General features: G+C 37.5%; 1 non-coding gene across 1 annotated transcript; it reads left to right on the forward strand.

The window, feature by feature from the left end:
- The first annotated feature begins 2,514 nt into the window (after window positions 1–2,514).
- Window positions 2,515–2,621, forward strand: LOC122069820. The gene has a single exon (XR_006137546.1). It is a non-coding gene; the product is annotated as a small nucleolar RNA R71 (small nucleolar RNA).
- Window positions 2,622–13,201: the final 10,580 nt, after the last annotated feature.

Here is a 13,201-nt window from a genome sequence, read left to right on the forward strand (position 1 = left end):
AACGTCCTAACCATTCGTCATCTAAGAATTTAAAGACGCAAGCCACGCAATTAAAATTAAATAAATAAATAAGTGAAAATAAACAACCCACGCAATTAAAAAAATAAAGGAAAAAAATGCTGAAATAAAAATAAAGTAAAAGAAAGGGGAGAAAGCTAGAGAGAGACTCACAAGTAGGTTTTTCTACTTAGCCCGAGGGATGCATCATAATATGAGCTTCATTACTTGACCAGAGAGTTACTCTTACAAGGGTTACTCTACTTGGTTTTAGGGAAAGGGAGACAATTAAAATAAAAGCAATAAATTGATGGTTCTATGGCTAGGAGGGTCAAAGTCAACACATACACTAGCCATGAACCTTGGGGGAAAGGGATAACAATAATGTAACGACTGAAATTAAAATCCTAAATTAAGAAAGAAAGGGTAGTCAGAAGAGGGAATGAGAGGGGGGAGAGAAGACTACTGAAGGAGCCTACTTACTTGAACTTCAACCCTTAAACTGTAAACTTGATCGATTTGAGATACTACTAGTACTAAAAACCAAATCTAGAATAAACGAAATCTGAAATTTCTAGTACTAGAGAAAACAAATCTTGAAAAAAAAAAATTTGCTCCACGGCTCGTGATCTTGTCACCTAGATCTTGCGCAGGAACCCTTCCACGATTTTTCTTGCTTCTAATTTGATATGGAAATCCCCTCCATGCCCTTAGTGCTTTAAGTGAGTGAAAAGCAGGAAATCTTCAACAAAATTCTCTAAAAAAAACAACAATGAGATTCGAACTTGAGACCTCTTGGTGAGCAAGGGAATTTTGTACATCATAGCTCACCAACTATGCTAGGTAGTTGTTGTTACCAAAAACGAATCTTCAATCACTTAAGGATGTGGTCCATCGATCCTTGGTTGCATTTGGAATATTCCTTGTACCTTTGGGACAACTGCAAATGGGCTGGTTCTGCATCTCAGTTCAGTTCTAATCCATTATTCTTTTTCTAGCACGAAAAGAATAATCATTTGTACGGGAGACCAAATGAATGTATTCTTTTAATTGAACATATCCATCTTGCTCAGAATCTCGTCCTCTTCGCAACCACGAAAAGAAATAGGAGCTCTTTACGTGTAAAATTGGAGATATAGCGCCCGATAGTCCTTAAGGTCGTGAAAATATAAAACCTGCAAAAAGAGAGTAAAACCCAAGGTAGCTCCATTATAAATATGTAAAATGTATGTTTTACTACCCTAGATTTCACCTATAAATGTGCTCATTAGTGGAGATATGGGATATGGCATCCAAAAGAGGGATGTTCACTTCTACATTTTTGAAGACTTATAAAATTTTATCCATGGAAGTAGTCTTCTTTTTATGTACCAAGCGATTAGGAAATGGGATAGGATGAACATAAAAATTGTTAGGGATTTTTCCTTTTTCAGAAGAATCATTTTTGGTATCCTCAACCAAATCATCTTTAGTTTAAAAAAAATCTTTAGGTTCATCAGACGAACATGGAACAAGCGGCACACTTATGTCCTCAACTGAAGGAGAGTTAACAGGAGTAATAGATGGGGAAGATTTATGAACGCTCTGTTGGTACTCTCTACCACTCCTAAGGACATAAACAACATTACATTGGTTAGAGGGCCCTTGTTGGGTCTGACCTTGTACTATATTCAGTGGTGCATTTGTTGGTATTTGTGAATTAGCAGGCTGATGATACCTAGGGTTAGGCTTTGGTTGACTGGATAAAGTTCCTTTCTCTCTCTCACGCATAATTGAGACAACTTGAGTGAGTTCTCTCATTAGAAATTGATGGCTTGTCATGAGGAGGGCCATATTTTTTTCTAAGTCACTTATTTTACTTGCCTCTCCAGTGTTGGTAAACCCAGGGGGTTGCTGATAAGATGATAGGAGAGGGGCCCTAGGAAAACTAGCCTGAGGTCCTACATTTGACTTAGGAAAAGTATTTTGGGAAAAAGATTGTTATGCAAAGGGAGGCCTTTGGAGTCCAGGTTGACCTTGATTATGGAAATTGGAAGGTCCTGCTTGGTTGCCCTGATTCCAAGAGAAATTTGGGTGATTTCTCCATCCTGGATTGTAGGTGTTACCATATGGATTATTCTGGTATAAGACATTAACACTAACATTAGAAGTGCCCCAGAGGTGTTGGGGTATTCTTCTATGACATGTCCAGGGGACTGGCACTAAGCACAAATCTTAACCAAATTGACTGATGATGGCTCTCTAGGAACAATAGCCTCAATTCTCTTGATTTGGCTATCCAAATGGGCTTCCTTGGCTACTATCCCATCCATAAAATATCTTTTTCCTCCTATGGTTCTTTCACTCTCTTGGGTTGATTCCCACTCATGGGTTTTTTTAGCTAAGTCAAGTAAGAATTCCTATGCCTTTCCTTCATCTATAAAGGATGTGAATCCCTCAGGGCATATAAACTCTATCATTTGTTTAGTTGGGTCATCAATACCCTCATAAATTATTTGACATAAATGCCATAAGTTTAGGCTATGGTGAGGGCATTCTTGGAGTAGATCCTTGAATCTCTCCATAAGTTTGAAAAATGACTCATTAAGCTTTTTCCTAAACTGAAGGATATCACTTCTAAGCTTATTGGTCTTGTAAGTTGGGAAAAACTTCTTAAGGAAGACAACTGTGAACTGTTCCCATGAGGTTATGGAATTTGTGGGTAACCCATACAACCACTTCTTAGCTTGGTCTTTCAATGCAAAAGTTATAAACCTAAGCTTAACAGCATCATCAGAAAGCTGTTGGATCTTAATTAGAACACATACCTCTTCAAATTCCCTTAGAAATAGGTATGCATCCTCAGAGGTCAACCCATGGAAGTGGGGCAACGTCGTGATGTATTGAGATTTGAGTTCAAAATTATTGCCTTGGGCTTGTGATAGAACTATGCAGGAAGGTTGGGCTATTCTAGCAGGGTAGAACCTATCTTTTAGAGATTTAGGTGAAGGATTTTGATGTTGGCCTTCCATATTGAAAGGTTTTAAAGAGAGCAAACATATAGAGTTACTACTTATTGGATTTATTCTTTCTAACCGATTCTTAGTAGTATGTACCCACCTAACACTTATGCAATAGAAAACTACTCACAACTAGAGTAAGACAAGCACAAAAGAATGGATAGCAAAACTTTTTTTTAGTGATTTTTTTATTTTTTTGGCTTTTTGAGAGCTTACCAGAAGGGATTCGGGGTTGCTCAGGTCAATTCCTGAGGTCCTGCTATAGGGTAAAACCTGTCTTTATCATACTGTGAGGCATAGCGATCTCCACTGATACAACTATTATTGCAAGTTGTTCTTCTCAGGAATTCAATAAAAGAAAAGAACAAAACAAAGAAAGCAAAGCACTCCGATTTACTAAAAGAAAGCACAAAATAACATGGAACTATCTCCCCGGCAATGGTGCCAAAAACTTGTTTGAGATTTTAAATGTAACTGCAAGCGTATGGATCAGTGTAGCTACGGGTCAAACACAGGGAGGAGCAACCACTTTATTTTTTTTCTTTTAATAATACGAAAGTAAACTGATTAATGGTTGTGATCTAATTCTAATTACCATCCTAAACATATGTATCTAAAATAACGTCCTAACCATTCGTCATCTAAGAATTTAAAGACACAAGCCACGCAATTAAAATGAAATAAATAAATAACTAAAAATAAACAACCCACATAATTAAGAAAAAAATAATAAAGGAAAAAATGTTGAAATAAAAATAAAGTAAAAGAAAGGGGATAAAGCTAAAGAGAGATTCACAAGTAGGTTTCTCTACTTAGCCCGAGGGATGCTTCATAATATGAGCTTCCCTACTTGACCAGAGAGTCACTCTTACAAGGGTTTGCTCTACTTGGCTTTAGGAAAAAGGAGAAAATTAAAATAAAAGCAATAAATTAATAGTTTTATGGCTAGGAGGGGCAAAGCCAACACATACACTAGCCATGAACCTTGGGGGAAAGGGATAACAATAATATAACTACTGAAATTAAAATCCTAAATTAAGAAAGAAAGGGTAGTCAGAAGAGGGAATGAGAGGGGGGAGAGAAGATAACTGAAGGAGCCTACTTACTTGAATCAATGCTTGAACTTGAAAGCTTGGGTGATTTGAGATACTACAAGTACTAAAAACCAGATCTGGAATAAACCAAATCTGAAATTTCTAGTACTAGAGAAAACAAATCTGAAGAAAAAATAAATTGAGCTTGAAAGATATGCTTCATAGCTTGTTCTTGTCACCTAGAACTAAGCCTAGAACTAGAACTTGAAAATTACAACTTGAATTGCTTAAACAATAAAAATAAAAGACTGAATCAAAAATAAAAGTGCTTGCATTAATTGAATAAAAAGAACTCACAAAAGTGTTTAAAGCATAAATCTAATACTAGAGCTAGAGAAAGAGATAGAGCAACTACAAAAAAAACCCTAGAATAAGAATGAATTGTCCCCCCCTCCTCTTACATGAGTTGTATTTATAGGGAATGGGGAGGTAGGGTAACAAGTTTTTCTTTCCTAAAAGGTAAAAACCCACAATTGGTAGTGAGATATTTTGAGACCAAAAGTGCTAAGGTGGAGGAGAGAGAAGAAAGAAATAAACTTGGAGAAATTTCCTATAAATTTTTTTGCTCATTTTCTTTTCTTATCTTTTTTTTTTAAATTTATTTGTCTCTTCTTTTTCTCCCTCCAAGGGACAATTTTCCTTTTTGTGCGATTTGGACAATCTTTTGGTGATGATGTGGAGGAGAGAGAAGATTTCGACAATATTTATTTCTCCCTTTTTTTTTTCTTCTTACGCAATGATTTTTCTTACTTCTAATTTGATATGGAAATCCCCTCCATGCTCTTAGTGCTTTAAGTGAGTGAAAAGTAAGAAATCTTCAACAAAATTCTCTAAAAAAAGACAACCATGAGATTTGAACTTAAGACCTCTTGGTGAGCAAGGGAATTTTATACACCATAGCTCACGAACTACACTAGGTAGTTGTTGTTGGAGAGATATGATGCCCGATAATGCTTAAAGTCTTTAAAATACAAACCCTGCAAAAAGAATGTAAAACCCAAGGCAACTCCATTCTCAATATATAAAATACATGTTTTATTACCCTAGATTTCACACATAAATTTGCTCATCAGGGACCATTGATTACAAAAAAGAAATTTACTGCTCTTTCAATCTTGGAAAAGAAAAAGGTATTTGATTCTTGAATTTTCCTTAGCTTGGTTTCCATGTGCCAGTTTAGGGAATTTGGTCACCAGGTTGGGTTTTTCGAACCAATCTGGGCTATCTGGGATCGTTGATTATAAGAAAGAAATTTACTGCTCTTTCAATCTTGCAAAAGAAAAAAGTATTTGATTTTTGGATTTTCCTTAGCTGAGCTTCCATATGTCAGTTTAGGGAATTTGGTCTCCAAGCTAGGTCTTTCGAACCAATTTGGGCTATCTGGGACCGTTGATTACAAGAAAGAAATTCGCTGCTCTTTCAATCTTACAAAAGAAAAAGGTATTTGATTCTCAAATTTTCCTTAGCTGGGCTTCCATGTGTTGGGAAACATGTCCACACTCCTTGCCATGTTTTGGTGTTAACAAACAAACATACATCTTTAACTTGGTTTGATAAAGTGTGATTAGCTTGAAGAAACACTTAGAAGGTCGAATCAAATCAAGACATGAAACAACAAACAAGAAGGAAAGAAGATGAAGGGCCAAAGAATGGAAGGTTCAAGTGAAGAAGAAGACCACTAGGATAGATTAGTTATTTTTAATACAATTTGTAATTTCCACATACTTATATGCACTCACCTCATGCATGTGCATCGCATCATACTAGAATGACCATAGAGCATGCCTTGACCAGGTATGGAAAGTCTCTAAGTGGTGTGGAACACACAGTAACCTAACTCAAGGGTATTTTAGGAAATCTTAAAATTAGTATCAGGAGATGAATCCTTCATAGAAGTTGTAGGAAATTGAGTTGTGATTCCAACGCAACTAATCTCAGATCATTCTGAAGTTAGACCGAAAAGTTATGGTCAAAACACTGATGACTGGTCAGTATGACAACATTCTGTCAAAACAGAGCATATCATGTTGGCGGTCGACCGGCTGGAAGCCCCGGTCTACCAGAATTTCCCAAGACCATAGGCGATTGATCGATTGGAAGCCTCAGTCAATCAGAACTATCCAAGACCATAGGGGATTGACCGACTGAAAGTCTCGATCGACCGGTGACTGCCTGGAAGTGCCCCAATGGCTATATTTTGCCTACAACGGCTCTTGGCAGTCAACCGGCTACCGATTGCGATCAACCGATGGTCCTAGAATATGTCCGTTAGAGCCTGATTCCCTGCCTAAAATGCTTCACTAAGTTCATCTATAAATACCCAAATCACTCTTAATTAAATATTCATTAAGAAAGAGCTTTAAGAGCATTATTGCAAGCATTCAAGAAGTTTATTTCTACTTGAGTTATTCCATTACACAAATCCCAACAAGAGGATCAAGTCTCAATCAAAGTCCTCTACTCTCTCCTGTGCAAGTCAAAGCCGTAAGAGAGGACTTTACAAAAGGTGCATCATTCATCATTTATTATTCATTCTCATCATTTGCACCACACTTGAGGTATTCCTCTTATTCCACTATTTCTTATTTATTTCTGTTTTTACAATTCTAGACTGTACTTAGGATTGTAAGGATTCTCTTATCCTAAAAAGAGAAAGGTCTCTCTCTACCTCTAAAAGAGATTGTAAAGGCGTCTCTCTGCCTGGAAAGGAGATTTGTAAGGATACTCTTATCCGTGAAAAAGATTGTAAAGGTTTTCTTCCCTACCTACTGTACTGAAAGGGAGAACTAGTGGAATACCTTACAAGAGGATTCTTGTAGGGAGTGGACTAGACTCGAATTGAGTCGAACCACTATAAATCTTGTGTTGTGGTTGTTCTTGTTTTATTTTCTCCGCATTATTTTAAATTACAAATCACACTTGTGATCTATACATCGAAAAGAGTTAAATTCCACTAGTATAACCTATTCACCCCCCTCTAGGTTATTTCAATTGGTATCAGAGCAGGAGCTCAATTTTTTTAAGACTATATCGTCTTAATAGTGAGTCAAAGACCATGGCCACATTCCAAGGACCACCAGAAGGCATGAACTCCTCGAGACCACCGTACTTTAATGGAGAAAACTTTTCTTTCTGGAAGTGCAGATTCAAGAATTTTGTGTGTGGTCACAACATTCTTGTATGGAGAGCCATAGAGAATGGACCATACACCATCACCAAGATAGTTGATGGAAAGACAGTACCTAAGGATGAAGGAGAATGGACGGCTGAAGACATCACCCTCATCCAGTACAACTTCTATGCTATCACGTTCCTTCAATGTGCCCTCAATGAACAAGAGTTCAACCGAGTCATTGCATGTGACACGGCTAAAGAAATTTGGGATATGCTTCTTGTCACACACGAAGGTACAGCAGAGGTAAAAGAAAGAAAGGTAGATCAACTCGTTTCTGATTACGAATCCTTCTCTATGAAAGAAAATGAGTCGATAACTTCTATGTTTACTAGATTTACTGATATTGTGAATAATCTTAAAGGTTTAGGCAAGACTTATACTAACGTTGAAAAAGTCAGAAAAATCTTAAGAGCCTTACCTGCAGCTTGGAGACCCAAGAAAACAGCAATAGAAGAAGCCAAAGATTTGACGAAAATCTCCTTGGACTACTTGCTTGGATCTCTACAAACGCATGAAGTAGAGCTGAACGCCGACAAACCAAATTCTGAGAAAAGGAGAACCATAGCTCTAAAATCAACTCAACCTATCGAAGAAGTAAGTGATGAAGAAGATGAAGAATTCGACATGAAAAAGGAAATTTCACTCATCACGAGGAAATTCAACAAATTCCTTAAAAAGAAAGGAAGATTTCAACACAAGAACAAATCCTACGGTGACAAATCCTATGGGGAAAAAGGTAAAACAAAAATTAAACCCAAGGAAATCCCTTCTAAAGACATAGTTTGTTTTGAGTGCAGAAAGCTTGGACACTTCAGAACTGAATGCCCAAATAAATCAAAAAGAAAGGCTTATGCAGCTACATGGGACTCAAGTGATGAAGAGGAGAAAAGTGAATTTGGAGAAGAAGTCACCAACCTCACCTTGATGGCCATCGGAGATGAAGAACAAGAGGTATGTGAAATTCAACCTAAACTTTTAGTAAGGGACTCTAATGAGGAACTTCAAAAAGCCTTCGAGGCCTTATATGAAGAAAGTATAAAATTAGAGTTTGATAAAAATAAACTTGAAAAAGAGGTTGAAACACTAAATAAGAGAGTGGAGGCACTAACCTCAAAGGTAAGTGAACTGGAGGAAGAAAACTTCAAGTTGAACTCCACCCTCTGCACCTTTACCCAGGGGCAAGAGAACCTTGACAATCTTCTTGGTTCTCAAAGGAAGGGTCCAAATGAAAGAGAAGGACTGGGTTATAATGGACAAAATCCATCTAGAAATGGGAATCTAAGAAGGGGTGATCAAAGAAACCAACCATCCACCTCTTACATTAAATGTAGTTTTTGTAAAAAGACAGGACACTCCATAAACCAGTGTCACTCCAAGAAAAAGAAGAAACCCAACTCTCAAACTGAGAGATCAAGAGTTAGCCATGCCTACTACTACACACCCCTAAGAAGGCAATATAGGCCTAGGTATAGAAAATCCCAACCTCAAAGAGAATACTCTATTGAGAGGCCCCAAAGACAATTCCAAGGGTACAAGAACTATCCTAGGGAGACTTATAGACCACAAGGGAAATACCAAAACCAAGGACTCTATAGATACTATACTCCTCAAAGATCAAATGGATCTTATGAAAAGCAGAGGACTCAAAGAAACCTAAGGCCATTCCAAAGGTAGAACCAAAGACCCAAAAAGTACAAACCATTTGGGTTCCAGTCGGAAAGTTTGACACTAACAACGATGGACCCATGAGATTATGGGGACCAATGTACGATTAAATTTCTGTTATAGGTTTGCTTGAAGAATAAGGTGGAAGCTGAATGCGTCATCGACAGTGGATGCTCCAAACACATGACATCCAACAAGAACCTATTCTCAAGCTTACGGGACTACGATGGAGGATGGGTCTCCTTTGGAGATGACAGCAAAGGAAAAATTGCTGGTATTGGAAAAATAAAACTTGGAGGTATTTCAATCTCAAACGTTTACTTTGTGAAAAATTTGAACTATAATCTCCTAAGTGTAAGTCAATTATGTAGCATTGGATACAAAGTAGAATTCAATGTCTCCCATTGTTGCATCAAAGATGCAAATGATAATCTAATACTAAAAGGGTCTAGGAAAAACAATATTTATGTTTGTATACTTGACGAAGAAAGTTCCTTAAATGCATGCTTAGTTTCTAACCATATTGAGTCTTCATTATGGCTTAGAAGACTTGGACATATAAATGTCAAGTTGATTCAAACCATAGCATCCAAGGATCTCGTGAGGAACCTCCCTAAAATCAAGTATGAAATAGATAGTTTTTGTGATGCCTGTCAAAAAGGCAAACAAACTAAGGTCTCCCACAAGTCGAAGAATATTGTCTCTTCCTCTAGACCATTGGAACTACTTCACTTAGACTTATTTGGACTTATCAATATATCTAGTATGAGTGGTAAAAATTACACCTTTGTAATCGTTGATGACTACTCTAGATACACTTGGACTATTTTTTTGAAAAATAAAAATGATGCCTTCGATGAATTTGCAACTCTATGTAACAGATTGCAAAATCAGAAAGGGTATACTATAACCTTTGTGAGGAGTGACCATGGAGGAGAATTTGACAATATAAGTCAATTTGACTTATACTGCAACAAGTATGGTATTGACCATAACTTCTCCGCTCCTAGAACCCCTCAATCTAATGGGGTAGTTGAAAGGAAAACCAGGTCATTACAAGAGACTGCAAGGACTATGCTTAATGAGTATTCTTTGCCTAAATATTTTTGGGTTGAAGCTGTAAATACAGCATGTTATGTACTAAATAGGATAATCCTTAGACCTTTACTTTCTAAAACACCTTATGAACTATACTTTGGTAAAATACCAAAAGTAAACTACTTTAGAGTCTTTGGATGTAAATGTTTCATCTTAAACACCAAAAATTATCTTAGAAAATTTGATGCAAAATTTGATGAAGGAATATTCTTAGGATACTCACTCAACAGTAGAGCTTATAGAGTTTTTAATAAAAAATCATTAATGGTTGAAGAATCTATGAATGTAAGATTTGATGAATCTTTACCTAATGACTTAAACAAATCCCTTGTTGATGTTGATGATATCATAATTGATGAACTTAAGAACAAACTAATGATATTTCTCTTGATGATACAAATGATGTTACCTTAGAAAAATTAGAAACACTACCTAAGGAAGTCATTCCGCATAGGAATCATCCCTTAGAAAACATCATAGGGGATCTAGATGGAAAAATCCAGACTAGATCTAAAACCCGAGAGGTATGCAATCACACTGCATTTATCTCAAGGATCGAACCCAAGAACATAGAAGAACCACTAAAAGACAGTGATTGGATTATAGCTATGCAAGAGGAGCTTCAGCAGTTTGAAAGAAGCAAGGTATGGGAACTTGTCCCAAGACCTGACCACCACACCATCATTGGTGCTAAGTGGGTCTTTCGCAATAAACTGGATGAAGATGGGAACATAGTGAGAAACAAAGCAAGACTAGTTGCCAAAGGATATAACCAGCAAGAGGGAATAGACTATGATGAAACCTATGCACCAGTAGCAAGGTTAGAGTCCATTAGAATGCTACTAGCTTTTGCATGCCATAAAGACTTTAAACTATATCAAATGGATGTCAAAAGTGCCTTCTTGAATGGATACATTCAAGAAGAGGTATATGTTGCTCAACCTCCTGGTTTTGAAGACCCTAAGTTTCCAAACCATGTCTATAAACTTGAAAAAGCTTTGTATGGGCTCAAACAAGCCCCTAGAGCTTGGTATGAGAGATTAAGTACCTTCTTGATAGAGAGTGGCTTCTCAAAGGGGAGGATTGACACAACCCTGTTCATGAAGAACTTGAAGAATGACTTACTTATTATTCAAATCTATGTAGATGATATCATTTTTGGCTCAACCAACAAGAGAATGTGTACTGATTTCAGTAAAAAAATGAGCAGTGAATTTGAAATGAGTATGATGGGAGAATTAAATTTCTTCCTTGGATTCAAATAAAACAAACTGATAATGGAATTTTCATAAATCAAAGCAAGTACACCAAGGAGCTGCTAAAGAAATATGACATTAACAGTAAAAAATCTTCAGACACTCCGATGAGCTCATCCTTAAACTAACCAAGGATGAGGATGGAACTTCTGAGGATGTAACTAGATATAGAGGCATGATTGGGAGCCTTCTATATCTAACAGCAAGTAGACCTGACATCATGTACAGCGTATGTGCATGTGCTCGGTTTCAAGCTGATCCTAAGAAATCTCACCTCACTGCTGTAAAAAGAACTTTTAAATATCTGAAAAGCACATGTGATGTTGGGTTATGGTACCCCAAAAACCAACCCCTTGACTTGGTCAACTTTTCAGATGCTGACTTCACAGGTTGCCATATTGACAGAAAAAGTACCAGTGGTACTTGTCACTTTCTCGGCTCTTGCCTTGTTTCTTGGTTTAGCAAGAAACAAAACTCCGTTGCTCTATCTACCACAGAAGCTGAATATGTTGCAGCTGGTAGATGTTGTGCTCAAATCCTTTAGATGAAGCAAACTCTCCAGGACCTTGGAGTGAGTTTCGAATCTTGCCCAATCATGTGCGATAACACCAGTGCCATAAACTTGAGTAAAAATCCCATTTACACTCAAGGGCAAAGCACATTGACATTCGACACCACTTTCTACGAGACACCATTCAAAATGGCGATGTCTCTCTAGAATTCATTGAGACTGATAAACAACTCGCGGATATATTTACTAAACCTCTTGGTGAAGAGCGTTTTAGTTTCCTAAGGAAGGAGCTTGGTATTTGCAACCCGTTTGGCTGAATGAATAAACATTCCTTCTTGAATATTCTTTTCCAAAAGCCCGAACTTGAAAAATCCTTTCCACAGCCATAATTTTTCTAGGTTCTAAAACTTCTTGGACTCTACTGATCGACCGCCCCAATATACCGATCGATTGGCACTGACCAAATAGTTTGCCGATCGACCGCCAATGACTTCCGGTCGACCGCCTCTAACCGAAAGGGTTATCGGTTGACCGCCACCATATAACCGATCGACCGGCACCGCCGAAAATTCGATTCTGGACTCTTTAAAATCGATTTTTTAACCCATTTTTTTCAAACTTTAAAATCCTATTTGGCTTAAAACCCCATTTCGACTCTTCATCTCCCAAAACCCTAGCTTAGAACTTCCTTCTACCCTAGATCTCTCGAGATTCATTCCTATTCATCTCCCAAAACCCTTGCATCTCTTTCCCTCTTACACCTCTAATCATCATGGACTCTCACCGCCCACATAGAGGCAAGAAAACCGTAGCTCAGAAGGGAAAAAGGAAGTCCTCTGACAAAGATACATGGTTCTCCTCCTCCATTGCTCAAGAATCATGGGATCTCTACATCTCTCGCAACATAGAGCAAGGTAGGTCTATCAATACCGACTCTTTGTCCAGGTATGGCATCAAAGACCTGTTTGATGCTTTGGGATGGGGCAACATTCTCAAACTTGACTCTCACTGTTATCCCCATCTTGTCAAAATGTTCTTTTGTAACCTTACTTTTTCTGGTGAAGGTGACAACCTTTTGGTCCATTCCTATGTTAAGGGCATTCCTATAGATATAGACATCCTGATTTTAGGAGAAATCCTAGACATTTCTGTGACAGGGGACCTCAAATACTACCAACCCAAGACCTACATAGAACAATTTATGGATGTTGACTGTGTGTATTCTAGCATCATGAAGGAGTATGCTAACACACACAAAATTAAGGCTAAGGAACTCATTGATATAGGGAGGATTGTCAATCTCATCATCTCCTACAACATCCTCCCAAAGAGTGGTCATAGAGATGAAGTTTCCCCCATTTCATGCTTATCTTACCTACTATGTTTGCAAAATTGTACCCATCAAC

Source organism: Macadamia integrifolia, unplaced genomic scaffold (assembly GCF_013358625.1).
Source record: "Macadamia integrifolia cultivar HAES 741 unplaced genomic scaffold, SCU_Mint_v3 scaffold724, whole genome shotgun sequence".
NCBI classification, from domain to species: domain Eukaryota; kingdom Viridiplantae; phylum Streptophyta; class Magnoliopsida; order Proteales; family Proteaceae; genus Macadamia; species Macadamia integrifolia.